Source organism: Dermacentor albipictus, chromosome 9 (assembly GCF_038994185.2).
Source record: "Dermacentor albipictus isolate Rhodes 1998 colony chromosome 9, USDA_Dalb.pri_finalv2, whole genome shotgun sequence".
NCBI classification, from domain to species: domain Eukaryota; kingdom Metazoa; phylum Arthropoda; class Arachnida; order Ixodida; family Ixodidae; genus Dermacentor; species Dermacentor albipictus.
In genome coordinates, this window is record NC_091829.1 from 36,467,622 (window position 1) to 36,482,545 (window position 14,924).

At 45.5% G+C, this 14,924-nt stretch overlaps 1 long non-coding RNA gene across 1 annotated transcript; it reads left to right on the forward strand.

Moving 5' to 3' along the window:
• Positions 1-5,432: 5,432 nt before the first annotated feature.
• Positions 5,433-14,469, forward strand: LOC135906546 (uncharacterized). The gene is made up of 4 exons (XR_010565766.2): positions 5,433-5,796; positions 7,448-7,637; positions 9,706-9,731; positions 12,509-14,469. It is a non-coding gene; the product is annotated as an uncharacterized lncRNA (long non-coding RNA).
• The last annotated feature ends 455 nt before the right edge of the window (positions 14,470-14,924 follow it).

Consider the following 14,924-nt stretch of genomic DNA (forward strand, 5'->3'; position numbering starts at 1 on the left):
CATTACCCGAGGAATGGACTACAGCTCACATAGTTCTTATACCCAAACCGGGAAAACCACGCAGGCTCGATCAATTACAACTGATCCCGCTCACGTCTTGCCTGGGCAAGTTTCTTGAATGAATTGTACTCGCTCGAATAGAACAACACATGGAAGAACATGGACTACACCTCAATTGCATGTACGGATTTCGCAAAGGCATGTCAGCACAAGATGTCTTCCTCCTCCTCAAGGAAGAGGTCCTCAACCCACAACCGGGCAACAACAACAACATACTCCTAGCCCTGGACGTGGAAAAAGCATTTGATAATATAGCACACGAAAATATCCTAGATGGCCTCGCCACCACAGGATGCGGAGAGCGAGTATACCATTATACCGTGGCTTTTCTCAGTCACCGCAAAGCCCGCATCGACATAGCAGGCCAACAATCAGACATATATGATCTCCGCAGAAAGGTACTCCGCAAGGATCAATAATATCTTCTTTCCTCTTCAACATCGGACTTAGAAAACTTGCTTTACAACTCTGGAAAACATCCCAAAACTCGGATGCGCCTCCTATGCCGACGATATCATCCTATGCGCAACCAAGGATTCATACCGCGACAGAGTAAACACATTACTCACCTATCGGATACATCGAGTCATACCTAACCACAGCAGGAATGAGCTGTGCTCCACACAAGTCGGAGTACCTTCAAGTCTGGCCCAAGCAAACTAAGGAACATCGAGCCCCGCCAATACATATCGAGATTGCCGGGCAACCTATAAATCGCGTCTCAACCACACGCTTACTAGGTATGCACGTCCAGGAGAACAACGGCATAAAGGTAGCCTCAGAGAAGTTAAATCACGTTATAAGAAGCATCGCATCACTCATCGCCAGAGCAGCGCGCAGCAAAGATGGTTTCACAGAGGACGAAACCTTAAGACTGGTACAAGCCCTCGTCATCAGCCGTGTCACGTACGCACTCCCGTATCAAGACAACCGCAAAACCGAGACAGAGCGCATTGACGCTCTTATAAGAACGGCGCACAGAACGGCCTTGCAGCTACCGTCAAGCACAAGCACAAAGAAATTACTAGCGCTAGGCGTATACAAAACCTTTGAGGAGCTAGCAAGTGCCACACTCATAACGCAGAGGGAGCGCCTCAACAAGACTCAACAGGGAAGGCACCTTCTTCAACGGCCAAGGTACCCGCTGACACCTCAGTACTGCAAAGAAGAAATACAACTCTTTCCTAACCACATTAGACAGAACATTGTAGTAGACCCTATCCCCAAGAACAAGCACCCCACCCACAATCAAGAGAGAAGAGCAGCGCGTGCCCGCATGTTGCACAAACGCTGTTTCAGAGACCCAGACACATACTACACGGACGCTAGCCCGTATCCCTCGTCGCCACGTTGCGGGCCCACATACACACTCGCCGTCGTCAATCGGGGGAACCTGCTAGCCTCGGCCTCCATCCGCGCCTCGTGCAGCGCAGCAGCAGAAGCAGCAGCGATCGCTCTCGCACTTCGCGACGCCGAGAGCAACGGAAGGTCCGCCCGCGTCCTTACGGACTCACAAGCGGCGTGTCGTTTATACATGAATGGAACACTCCCTATACAAGCCATTCGAATCCTGGGTCGCTCACTAGAATGGACCCACAGTATCGTCTAGTGCCCCGGGCACGAAGGCCTGCGGGGCGACGAAGAGGCGGACTGCGCAGCTCGAGGTCTCACTAGCCGAGCGGCAGACCACACCGTTCTTCAGCTCCCGACAGACCGACGAGCGGCCAACGAGTTAATAACCACAAGCCAACAAATACTGCGGGACCAACGTCTTGGAAGAACACAATACGCTCCCCCACATAAAGCTCTCAATAAGCTCCAGGCAAGGGACTGGCGCCGCCTGCAAACTAACACATACCCACACTTGTCTCGTCTACACGCAATCTCCCCGTCCCAGACATGTCCCGGACACGTCCCTGGTGTAGCAACCACACAGCGACACTGGCGCACATACCACGCGAATGTACCGACCGACCGGGCGACGCAATTTCGCCACGAGTCACAACACACACACTCACTACGTGGTCTTGAGAGGCGAGACTCTCCGAACTGGACCTCGGAAGCGAATTGGCGACCCTCGACCAGGTCCGGCGAGCCGCGATCGCCAGTGGAGCCCTGTCAGAGAGAACCACCCAGGAATAAACCGCGCAATGGTTTCTGCAATAATAACTTTACTCCTCCTCCTGTCGCCGAAGGTCATGTATTCACTCTCTGCGGCGGCGGTTATGTGCTCATGTCCCTGAGTATCCCAAAAGCGATCCTATAATATGGGAAATGGGGATTTCTATGGTGTTGGTCAAGGAACTTAGTTAAAATGACAAACGATCGCGTTTGCCTTGCCCACGCTGCATTATTAGTGAGACCAGTGTATCTTCTAGCATTGTTACCACCCGTGCCTGTTTTTTTTTTTTCTTTGTGAACGATCCTTGATTGTTTTCTTTGTGTGCAATGTTTGCTCACCTCTTTTTTGTTCACTTGTGTACGTAGCTTTCGGGGACTTCGTTTTCACTTCCATTGTCCCTTCAAACTTTCGAAGTTATTTGTGGACTAACCACTATATAATAATAATAATAATAATAATAATAATAATAATAATAATAATAATAATAATAATAATAATAATAATAATAATAATAATAATAATAATAATAATAATAATAATAATAATAATAATAATAATATTAATATTAATATTAATATTATTAATAATAATAATAATAATAATAATAATAATAATAATACCAGAGTCACTCTAAGCACGAGGTTACGACCCCACAGCATGGAAATGAGGACGTGGTGATGGATGACTATGTCGTTGCTGGCATAACTACTAAACTGCTGGGGCAGCAGAAACAAATTCGGAAGTTCGAAAAAGATAGAACGAAGTTTACAAATTTATAACTCTGCATCAAAAACAGATATCGCAGTTCTGTAAACGGCATCCATTAGACCATTGAAAGCGGACAAATTTAATATGTCATTTTATATCTTACGTGAATTTGTTACTTTGTTCACAAAGGTTCTGCAAAAGCTTTATATCCACATTACTAAATTTTTTGAGATTCATGTATAGCATATCAATTTTTTCCGCTTTAGATGTACTATTATATGCAATTCACAGCATTGTATTATTATTTTTCGTTTCTGAGTTACAGTTGTAAACTTGATAGTTCCTTTTCTGGAAAATTTGCGATTTTTGCCAATCTTTAATAAAGAATTAAAGATGTAAATCGAAAATTAGAAACCAACAGTCACTAGATTTTAAGGTTTTCTTTTTAGGGAAACAAACCTCGTCAAATTTGGTGCAGTGGTTGCCGAGAAAAACGAATTCTCCTTTTACGTGTATTTAGATAGGAGCACCCGAGCTAAAGCTTCCTCTTAATATGAACTAGAATAACGGCTAGCCCTAACAATCCACTTCGGTGTCTTGTCCCTGAACGAAAGGTCGAACATTTTCTTCTCAAGGTTCTTTGTTGATCCCAAAGTTTCTGCTCAATTGTTAGCACCCGCAGAAAATAATGATTGTACACATTTCAAAGATACGGCTAAGCTGCCGGTCATGATTTCGTAATGCGTGCCGTATGGATTCCAGCAAATTAGATTTTTCTGTAAATTTTCTTCCCATGATCACCACTGCCTTTGACTGATTGGCCTTGATATACGTTTTCTTTGATATGCGTTTGATATACGATTCTTGAGGCTGGCTACCAACCGCGAATTGTCATTCTGTTGCTATGCAATTTAACATTATCTTGGTCTTTTGATTATTAATATTCAAGCTAACTCTTCTATTCTTTCGACTAGCTTGGTGTTACCGTAGAGATCAGAGCTGATGTGTAACAGCAGCGCAATTATATATATATATATATATATATATATATATATATATATATATATATATATATATATATGTAAACGAGAAGAAAGGGGGTTAACCGAGGGACCCGATATTTATTAGTCATATAATGAGAAGCCAACAAACACTGACACCAAGTACAACATAGGGGAAATTGCATGTGCTTAATAAATGAAATAAAGTAATGATAAATTAATGGAAATTAAAGTGGATGAAAAAACAACTAGCCGCAGGTGGGAACCGAACCCACAACCTTCGCATGTCGCGTGCGATGCTCTACCAATTGAGCTACCGCGGCGGCGTTTCCCCATCCACTTTCTTTCTTTCTTGGTGTCAGTGTTTGTTGGCTTCTCATTATATGACTAATAAATATCGGGTCCCTCGGTTAACCCCCTTTCTTCTCGTTTATTACATAACGAGGGTCTTGAATCCGGCAACATTGATGCCTTCAGGTAGCATATGTGGGTTTATTGACCAGTTGCCTTCACCCGAAAAGTTCACGTTCTCGTGACGCCTGCGGCAAAAAAGACGTTCCACGTCCGCCGCCAAGGTCTGTGGGGCGCTGGCTAACACACCCAGGGTTCTACTAGTACACATAAATACCCAAGAAAGTGGATGGGGAAACGCCGCCGCGGTAGCTCAATTGGTAGAGCATCGCACGCGACATGCGAAGGTTGTGGGTTCGGTTCCCACCTGCGGCTAGTTGTTTTTTCATCCACTTTAATTTCCATTAATTTATCATTACTTTATTTCATTTATTAAGCACATGCAATTTCCCCTATGTTGTACTTGGTGTCAGTGTTTGTTGGCTTCTCATTATATGACTAATATATATATATATATATATTATAGTGACATCGGTAGTAAGAACATGGTAGGGCTAACCAAGACTTGATACTTCTAGTAAAGCTTACCTTAAGCACCGCACTGCTTACATTGCATAGGCATAGATGCAATCTGACATTTGTAAATAAATCAACGGAAATAATGTTGGCAAAAAGTGCACGCTGCGTTAAGCAAAGATATAATGAGCACGAGAAAAATGTTTTCAGGCTTACAGCAATCGCCGAAAGGCAAAAGGAAGTCAGATGTTGCATATTCCCAAGCACAAGTTCAGACGAGAGGGATGAGTTAAGACACATACGGCGGTTGGGTTTGCCGTGTGCTAGTAGCGCATGACAGTGCTTGTGTTGTCACGTGGGGAATCACGGTATCGTGGAATGGATGGCCTAGACCCTTCTGCACGATTGCGGCTCTTTAGTTTTGCTTTCCACCTCTGATGAGACATAGTATTTATTCCCGCCTTTTCCAGAATGATTCATTTGTTGGGATTTGGCTCTATGTCAGTGTGCTTCGCTTGCGTTTGCTTGTTTTTTTTTTCTTTCACTGTCCGTCATTTACTGCCCATTAGCCTATACTTGTCATGCCACAAAACACCACAGCCCGTACCTTTGCGTTTCAGCTAGCGTTGCTGTATATGGGACTAGGTAGGCGAACAACTATCATCGAGGCGCGGATGGCGAGGGGTTCGGAAGCACCATCTGGGGCAATCACTTCTAGGGCGATCACTTTCGGAGGCGATAACATCGGATGTGCGCGCGTACGCAGCCGAAAGCGTGCCTGGCTCTTTGCCAAGCTCGCTTTCTAATGGTGCACAGAACAGGTCAACGTTTCGTGTCCTCACCTCTTTCACCGTGCTAGTCACATACGTGTGCGTTGTCTTCTTTTTCATTGGTTCCGACAACGAACGGCGCGAGATCGACATGTTACTGTCCTCCACGGATCTGTCGAACGAAGACGATGCTGGCCTCTCGTGCGTCATCAGCAGGTCAGGCGGGGGAGGCAGCACGGGGGCCGACTGCACGAGTCAAACCAGCAATGTGAGCGCATCGATGAAGTGACGTGTAGCTTCGTGTTCTTTCCATTTGTCTTTCGCTCTGCCGATGTAACTTCGTATAAAGCGATTTCAAGCACGCTTAATTCGAGCACGCCAATGCTTCGTGTTATTCTTCGCAATGCAGTGTCAGCAAGAAGCTATGAAACTTTATTTCATAATTTTATTTCTCAGCACCATGGCAGCAAGTAGCTTAGCGGTAAGGGCAAGTGGCTACGGCATTGCGCAACTGACCTCGAGGTTGTGGGTTAGATACCAGTGGCAGTGGCCATATTTAGACGGAGGTGAACAGCAAAAACACTCGCGCACTTATGTTGAGGTGCACGGTAGAGAAGCACAAGTGTACAAAATAAATCCGGTGTCTCCCACTACGGTGTGCTTCATAATCAGATTGTGCTCCTTACACATAAAGCACCACAACTTAACTTTTCCCCCCAGAAAGTGGTCGATACTGCTGATAACAAAGACTTGGTACCATGCCAGTTAATGATGAAGAACCAAATGAACAAAAATCACAAGGATTGTTACATAACATGAGCGCATAATGCAAATGTCAGTGTTATATTTGTGACAAGAGAATGTCCCAAGCCTAGAATATACCAGAGCAAAGGTTACATATGCAAATTACAAGGAAGAGCATATGCAAAGAAAGTATTCAACAAAAATGAAGTTTCTTTTCCTTGCATATCATTTTTTCAAAGTAAAAGATATCGCACAGTTTTCACTCAACTATAAATTAATGACCGGCACCTTAACGAGCCAAGTTAACCTAGCTGTTATGTAAGAGATATGACCGCAGTAAAGGTGGTTTCAATGTCAAAGCGAGCACCTTCTCAGATTTAAAGAGCTGGTAGTTGCAGAAATGTCGAGCTTGAACACAACTTTCTGATGAATACTAAGCTATCATTGTGAAGAAGAATGAGTCAGGTGAAACTCGATTAATTGCAGCGTAAAAAATAAATGTCCACAAATTCCATTTGAAAGTCTGTTCAAAAAGGCAGATCATGTATGATTAAAAAGAGAACTAAGAATGACTATAAAAGACTCCAGCAAACCGCAGGCATGGGTCATTTTTATGGAATTCCGGCGCCAATATTCTTAGTAAACTGTTGCATTCGATCATAATGAAATATTTAAAGAAATTTTAAATACCAAATTCTCGAACTGAATAATTTGTTTCGGCACAGCATTACATGCAACTTGTACTCGAAATTTCGGTTTTTCAGCCAATTGCACAATATAAACAAGTACTTGACAAACTAAAGCAGTACACTTGAAATACCTATTGTACATTTATTGTCCATGGCTTTAGCAACACTTGCATCTCGAAACTGGGAGAAGTCTATGGTAGGTGAAGGTTGTTGCCTGCGTGGTCTGATGGCACAATAATGCAGACAAGTGTCCCTTGGTGACTGAAATAGGTGGCAATTTTCGTCACCTTAGTGCTGACACGCGCGTGAAGCCCCCAAGCATATTTTTCACACACACAAAAAAAAAAAGCTTTCGGCAGTTCTTTATAGATTGTCTATACAACATCATGGAAAGCGTTCGGGCAGGCAGGTTTCACGGGAAAGTTAACAAGGGGCGGGAGATCGTAGAGAGGTCATGATTATGAAAGAGTGCACGCACATCCACAGGAGCAGCATCTGTCCAAAGAACCCCGCCCTGTAGGCGACCATGGGGGCATGGCCCGGGAGGCCCGGGTCGGAGAGGGTGCCATGCCGCCCCCGGAACCCCTCGACCCAGTTTTCGACTCGCTGGCTGCACTCGAACATCGCCTATGCTGAGAGGTTGCACAGCGTCGCCAGGTCGACTGCGGTGTCCAAGGTATACTTCCAAACCCTTCGTGCATCGTTGTTTTACTTTACCCTCTTTAATGTGCCTTGTCTTTTCTTCCCGCTTTCCTTCCCGTCTTTTTTTTTTTTCGTGCTAGACGGCTATCTTCCGCACTCACCGGTGAGTCTTGAGTATGCGAATAAACTGCTATGTGCTCCTGTCCCTTTATTTGTGTTTTTAATAAAATGCAACTCGAAACGTGCAAGCTCTCATATAAATTTATTAATGTCGTGAATATATTGCGATCTTAAGACTGCTTCATATTGGTAGTGAAAAACACAAGTTCCTCATTACAGAACTATTAGACAATTATGCTATATTCAATCACTTTCACTTCTCAGGCTATTCAATTAGTATTTGATTCGGTTTTGAAAATTACTACTCGCACTCTTATGATGTTAAATACAGGAGAAAAGGGAATGAGGCACATGAAGATGCGTGTTATGATTGTTCACGCAATGTAGCAGGCACCCATCGTGCTCATTCAGAGGACGTGCTACGACTACCAGTGACCTGGTGCGCCATTAACTTTCAGATTCCGTAGTTGTAAAAAGCATACGTTTTAATAGACGACAGCGACGTAGGCTCACATTGTTGCAGAAGGGGTTCTAGAAAACCGGATAAGGATAGTCGATATAGCAGAAGTACGGGAGTAGTCCACGTTGCTTGCTGTGGTGCAGCACCCGACCCGTCGATATGATGGCTACTGGAATAAAAAACAGAAGATAGCGATGTATAACTTGACACTTTTTTATTTACACACGTGGCAAGATGCAAAGTGTTAAAGCACTTAGTACCCAACCAAATATTCACGACTGCTTGCGTCACTGAACTACACTTCGCAATCAGTACTAGTTGTAATACTACACGCAATGTATGCATAGTGTTTGCCTTGCATGTGCCGCCAAGCAAGCCTCAAATTACATATACGAAGAAACCTTCCTGGTAAGCAAACGTTACATGGTAAACAAAAGTAATAGTGACATTGACTAAAGACTTCATATTTACACGACGTCTGGCGCATCGAGGCAACAAGAGCAGATCGAGTCACTGACTATCCATACTTGGGTATTGGTCGCTCTGCGAGAGATTAATTAACGGACACAAACGACAAATGGCATCAGATTTAATTGGTTTAATAGTAGCCGCAGCCTTTGATGCAGTCAACTTTCTTTGACCATTCACCAACACACTTGCCAGTATATTACCGCATTGCCGCGATATCGGGCATTTCAAACGGTCTACACGGCTGCATACTGCAGAAGGCAATCTACCTCTTGTCATAGTGGTCTGATAGGTGCGCGGGTGGATGGTCATGATGACGATGCGCGCCTTGGAGGCCTGTGGGACATAATCGATGAGCAAGAACTTGTCTAGGATCTCCAGAACGAAAATGGGCTTGTGTAGCAATACCACATCTGCATTAACACATGAAAAGTAGCCGGGCGAACGATATAAACATCACTGCAGTTAGGTGTTCACTAGACAACTTTGCGCCCAGACTTGAAAAGCAATGCTCAAGGCTGTGGCAAGTGCTGTTAGCAGTTAGCGTAGGCGAGAACATATGGCGCCATTTAATGACATTGAATGCGCATTAGCGCTGAGAGTTTTACCCGGAGATCGTGGAATTGTCTCGCATGGAGTCATGTCGTATGGAGTACAGCGGATAGGTCGTTTGCATAGACTACCCATAGACGCCGCTCCTATCACCTGGTATTGTAAGGACAAAGGGCTCACATGCTTCATACTGGTTATGCTGTGGAACGCTAATGACGACAGCAAAAGTTTAGGATACTCAAGTGAAAGTCAAGCCTAAAAGTGAAGCTCTTTTCACTAGGTTTTGTATGGACCTGCGTTATCCCGTTTGCCAGTCAATGTAGTACCGTAATGTAACTGGTTTTTTTTTTATTGAAATAAATCAATACAGGAATGAGAGGCAAAACATTTCTTCTGATTGCGCTGTAACGTGACTGCAACTGTTTAGCGCGGTCGATGAATCGATAAGCTCGGGAAGACTCGTAGGGTGCGATTCTCACTCTCGCCTTTGCATCTCTCCCAGGTCCACCTGGCTCCTGGAGCAGCGAGGTGAACAGCATGCTCAGGCGCATGCTCCATATCGGGCCACAGGTGCCAGTTATGAGCAACGCAGGCGACACTGTGCCCCACCCTTGCCGGTGGCAAGAAGGCTCCGAGTTGTCTCCGTGCAGCCGAATGCTCCACTTTGAATATCGGTTGGCCAGGATGTCGAGCAGGGTTGAACCTTCTTGCTGTGCATTTTGAAGTGCAAATATATTTTTTCACTTTCACTTTATTTCCTTAAAGACCCCTCTTCGGGGTATTGCATAAGGGGTGGGTTACAAAGAATGTGAGAAACACAGAATATCAAAATGTTACGAGGCATACTGCGAGGCAATTTCTTCTATGAAGGCAGATGAGCTGGGTACAGAACCGATGTTGGCTCGGCCACTCAAATATAAGTGGCTTGGCCGCTCATATTTGAATATGTGTACGGGTTTCTACTTTTGACATTACGTCGACGTTGCGCCTTTTTTACGGTATTTAAAGCAAATTATTAACGACCTGTGGATGTAGATCTCGATGTAAACAAATGCGCCGCTTTGTCTAATCCCAACGCTGCGCGCTGAAACTTGTTGAATGCCGGAAGTCTCTACATAATGTGTAGAAGTGATACAAAAAGCGAGATTCACGTGCGGAAATCAGCGAGAACAAACTCCAAGGCAGCCGCGTTCGCAGAAGGAACTCAGCTCGCCTTTAACGGCCGCACCGCAGGCACAACAGCGCGCTTAGGCTCGCTCACAGAGTAGTGGGCAGTGCGAGGTGGCTTCAGGATACGACTTGCTTTCTCGGAGAAGCCAATCTCCAGCTACGAAACTCATAACCGACGCACACTGAACATGGGCGTAGGTGCGCAGGAGGTGGAGGAGGAGAAACATTTATTTAAAAAAAAAGGAAGGACAAGCAGGTGTCTTTCTGCTTGTGCGGGAGGCGCCCTTAGTCCAGGGCTCCTGCGGCTCTTGCTGTCTCCCGGGCCCGCCGCACCAGTTGCTGCTGGTTACGAGGGTCCGAACTAGTCAGCACGGCCTCCCACTGCTCAAATGTGGGGTTGGGTACTTGCGGGGCCGCCTTCACGTTGGGGCACGCCCATGTGGTGTGATATAGGGAGGCGTAATCATTACAAAGGGGACATTTGTATGAATATAGTGTAGGGTGGATTGCGTGTAGTCTGATTAAATGTGGGTATGTATTGGTTTGTAGTTGTCTCCATGTTACGGCGTCTTCACGTGAGAGAAATCAACGGGCGAAAGCCCCTGTGCCTTTCCAAAGCGCTTCCAGCGGCATGCGACAGAGGACAGAAGAACAAAGTAAAAAAAAAAGTGGATTAGTAATGAAAGCATACCGTAAACTATTTTTTTTTGTGAGCTGGACATTTTCGGTCTAATCTTGAGCATCGGAATAATTTGATGGTACTGAACGTAATAAAGCACAATTGGAGGCAGCATCAGCGTAAATTCAAACGTGAACAATTTTTACACTATTCAAACGTATTGTTCCGTTTCCAAGTTCACCTGCGTGTGTAAACGTGCTTTCAATTAGGTCTTCAAAACGTATACTCGGTACTGCTAACCCGCCGTGGTTGCTCAGTGGCTATGGTGTTGGGCTGCTGAGCACGAGGTCGCGGGATAGAATCCCGGCCACGGCGGCCGCATTTCGATGGGGGCGAAATGCGAAAACACCCGTGTGCTTAGATTTAGGTGCACGTTAAAGAACCCCAGGTGGTCAAAATTTCCGGAGTCCTCCACTACGGCGTGCCTCATAATCAGAAAGTGGTTTTGGCACGTAAAACCCCAAATATTATTATTATCGGTACTGCTACTCCATGTTTAAAAACTGACAACATAGCATATAGATTCCATTCATTTACCTTAGCAGGCATGCCAAGAGGTCATACTGTGGTTCTGTTTCTGTGCTAATGGTGCAGTGATTCAGATGTGAAATATTTCCCATTTGCAAAAATTGGCCCTTCATGTCAACAGTATGCAATTATTGGACGACTCAGGAAATGTTTGATTAAGCTAGCTTGATGTGTGCCTTGCAATCAGAGCAGATGAGAAGCACTCGTCTCTTTATAAGGATTTACATACTGCGCCGATTCATTACTTGGACTCATGCTTTTTACACTCTTCCGATGCCTACATATTTGAATGTATGTCCTTGACAGGTCAATATATGAAATATTCAGAGTTGTTTGATATCAGTGAGAATGAAATCGACCATGTTTCCAGGCTATAGAATTGTCCCGCTTGAAGGAGATGGGTTGTGCCGTTGGAAGGTTTAGACAATGTCTAGTTTAAATTAACTCTGCTATTTGCATCCTTGCTTGAAGATGAGCATTCCGGTTATAGGCATTTGTCGTAGACAGCTTAAGGCATCTTCTTATTTTCCGCGTATTACGAAGCGTTGTATTTCGAGTGTCAGTTTGCTTTTTACGGGACATTGTGTACCATATACGTTCTATTTATCATTATTTTATTTTGTACCTGCCACCATACCTTCTCATCAACAATGTAAAGCCTCCCATACACATTACTCCGATGAGAGGCCTCTAAGGTATTGTAAATAATCAAATATATAAAAAATGATACTATATTTAGATACTTTGGTCAACGCTCCGTAAGCGGCGCTATGCACCAGGGTCCGCAAATATCTTCTACACACTGTCCGTAGCATCGTTTGTTTGTCGAACAGTATGCAAATTCCTGGAAACTGTGTAAAACACGCGACGAGAATTTTTTTCAGCCTGAAGGCGTTGCCAGCCCTCTCGATCTTTGTTTTTTTTCCAGATCCTGAGCAGCGTGCTCACCGGAAGTGGGAGAGATGGCGACGATCTCCCCACCACGGACTTCGAGCGACAAATCCATCGATCGGAAGCGACCTGGTCCGAGACCGCCGAAGAGCCGCTGACCCAGGCTGCAGAGGTTCAGCTTCAGGTGGCAAACCTGCGTCACAGCGGCCACGTTTACCGTCACGACGACGAAGGCGGCCGTTCGAACCACGGCTGAAAATTCCGAGGAACGCGTGGTTAGGCACACACAAAAATAAAGAATGACAACACCGCTGGCCATCAGGCCGGAAGACGACGATAACACCCAGGACCTGCCAGACGAGTCGCACTTAACATGCCACTAGTCGAACTAACTATACGTGTTCGCGGGGTACAGTTTGAGTAGCCTAAGGATAGTTTGGGGCGGGCCGTCGAAATGGAGCACCGATAACACGGCGGCTTAACGAGTTATCGAGTTGGAGAAGGCAGAGGAAAGGCAAGGAGTGGAATGTCGGTCGATGACATGAATAGCTTAAAAGGACGGAAAACCACGTGCGACTGCAAAACTTGGCGGAGGCGTTCATAGTAGCGTATGCTGCTTGTGTACTGTGTTCCCCCAAAGCCACTAAGGTCTTTCGGGACCCTTGTAACGCTGTAATGCATAACGCACCTTCTGTATACTGCGCAGCTTCAGACTTCGAAATTCAAGTTTGTGCACGTGAATCAGAAGTAGCGATATTAATTCGCTGTCGAGCCAAGTGTCAATCTTGAGTAGCTTGGGAATCGAATTGCTAACTACGGTGCTAATTACCTTTGCTGACAAATTCTATCTTCGGCACAAATTTGCACTCCATATGGCGTGAAATGGAGAAAATTCTGCGTACGTAGAAGCGTGCTTGAGCATTGCAGGGTTATACTCCCCAAGTACTGTTGGCTTCAGTGCTGTTGGATGTGAACAGCAAGCTCGTCAAAGTGTTCGAAAGCTGCAGCAGAGGAGGACGAAACCTGGAGTGAGGCACGTGACTTCTGCAATATTCACGGTGCATCTTGAACGCGTACCACAGGTTGAGTACATCGAAAAAAAATTTCGACATGGCTTGTAACGCGGCCGCCGGAACTAGCGCCCGTGTATTGTGTTGCAGGAAGAGTTGCTCGTGACGTCAGAACTGACGTGACGTCAGAGGTTAAGCGATCTCCGTAGAAGGAAGAGCCACTTGAATACTCGCACGTACTTTACAGCTTTTCTCTGTTTTTCTCGGGCGAGCCGCATTCTTTTTTTTTCTGTTGGAACGAACAGCTCAGCGCAGTACTTAGCCCCCAGGCTTCCTTGACGCTCGTCCGAATGTTCTGCCCCGGGAATCGAGGTTTCCGTCTCTCGCAGCCACCGCGTTTCGACCCTTGCGGTCCTGCGAATTTATCAGGCGCCGCTAAGACGACGTGAAACTGTTTTGATGTCCCTGCCATCGTTAATTTTGACGTGCGTACTTGCGATATAGTTCCGATTCCCAGTAGTGGTGAAGTGACGTATTCGACGTCATTTTTTTTTGTGACATTCCGCATCGCATTTTCGTCATTGCGACATGTTTACAGGTAGTGTACATGTGCGCACGTGTAAACTAGAGAAGAGTAGTTCGTCTATAGAAACGCAGGCAACAGTGTGCTCCAGGCTAGCCGGTGGAAAGAACACTCAGTGTCTCCGTGCAGCCGGATGCTCCGCATTGAATGTGGTTTGGCCAGGATGTCGAGCAGGGTTGAACCACCTTGCTCTGCATTTTTCTTGCTCTGCAGCTATGAAAGCACGTATTACACATCGAAATATTCATGACTGATGGCGTCACCGAACTATAGTTCGTAATTAGTGGTGGTTTTACTACTACACGCAGAGTATGCATACTGTTTGCCTTGCATGTGCCGCAAAACAACCCTGAAATTGCACCTACGGCATTCTCTCGATTTGTTTTGTGTGCGTGTGTTTCCACCCGCCCATAGGAATGCTTTGATTTGTGTAACAATGTTTAGAAGTTTCGAAATAAACTTGAATGAAGGCCGTGCATGTGTTCTCTCCATTCGTTTTCCTCGTGAATGATGCGAATATAAGGAGTAATCCGTTCACTACTTACAAACTAGCACATTCGTACTTACGTTGCGGTGTACATGAGTTTTCGTTGGCAGAACAGTTCATTCGTGACATTTTAGCGCTTGTCCACGTTCAAACGGAGACGGGGGTCCGCTCATAAAAGTAACTGAACGGCGCCTTTTCACCGCACAGCACAGCGCTACCAAACTGCATCACGGATTACAACTGAAGCGTGTTTAATGGTTCGGCTGCATTAGAGGCACGGCACCGTTAATTTACGCCGCTGCAAAGTGGACGCAGAGTCCAGGGTCACCGCGCAGCTAGCGTGACTGGCGGCCTCCTGCGTGCATGAGCGTGG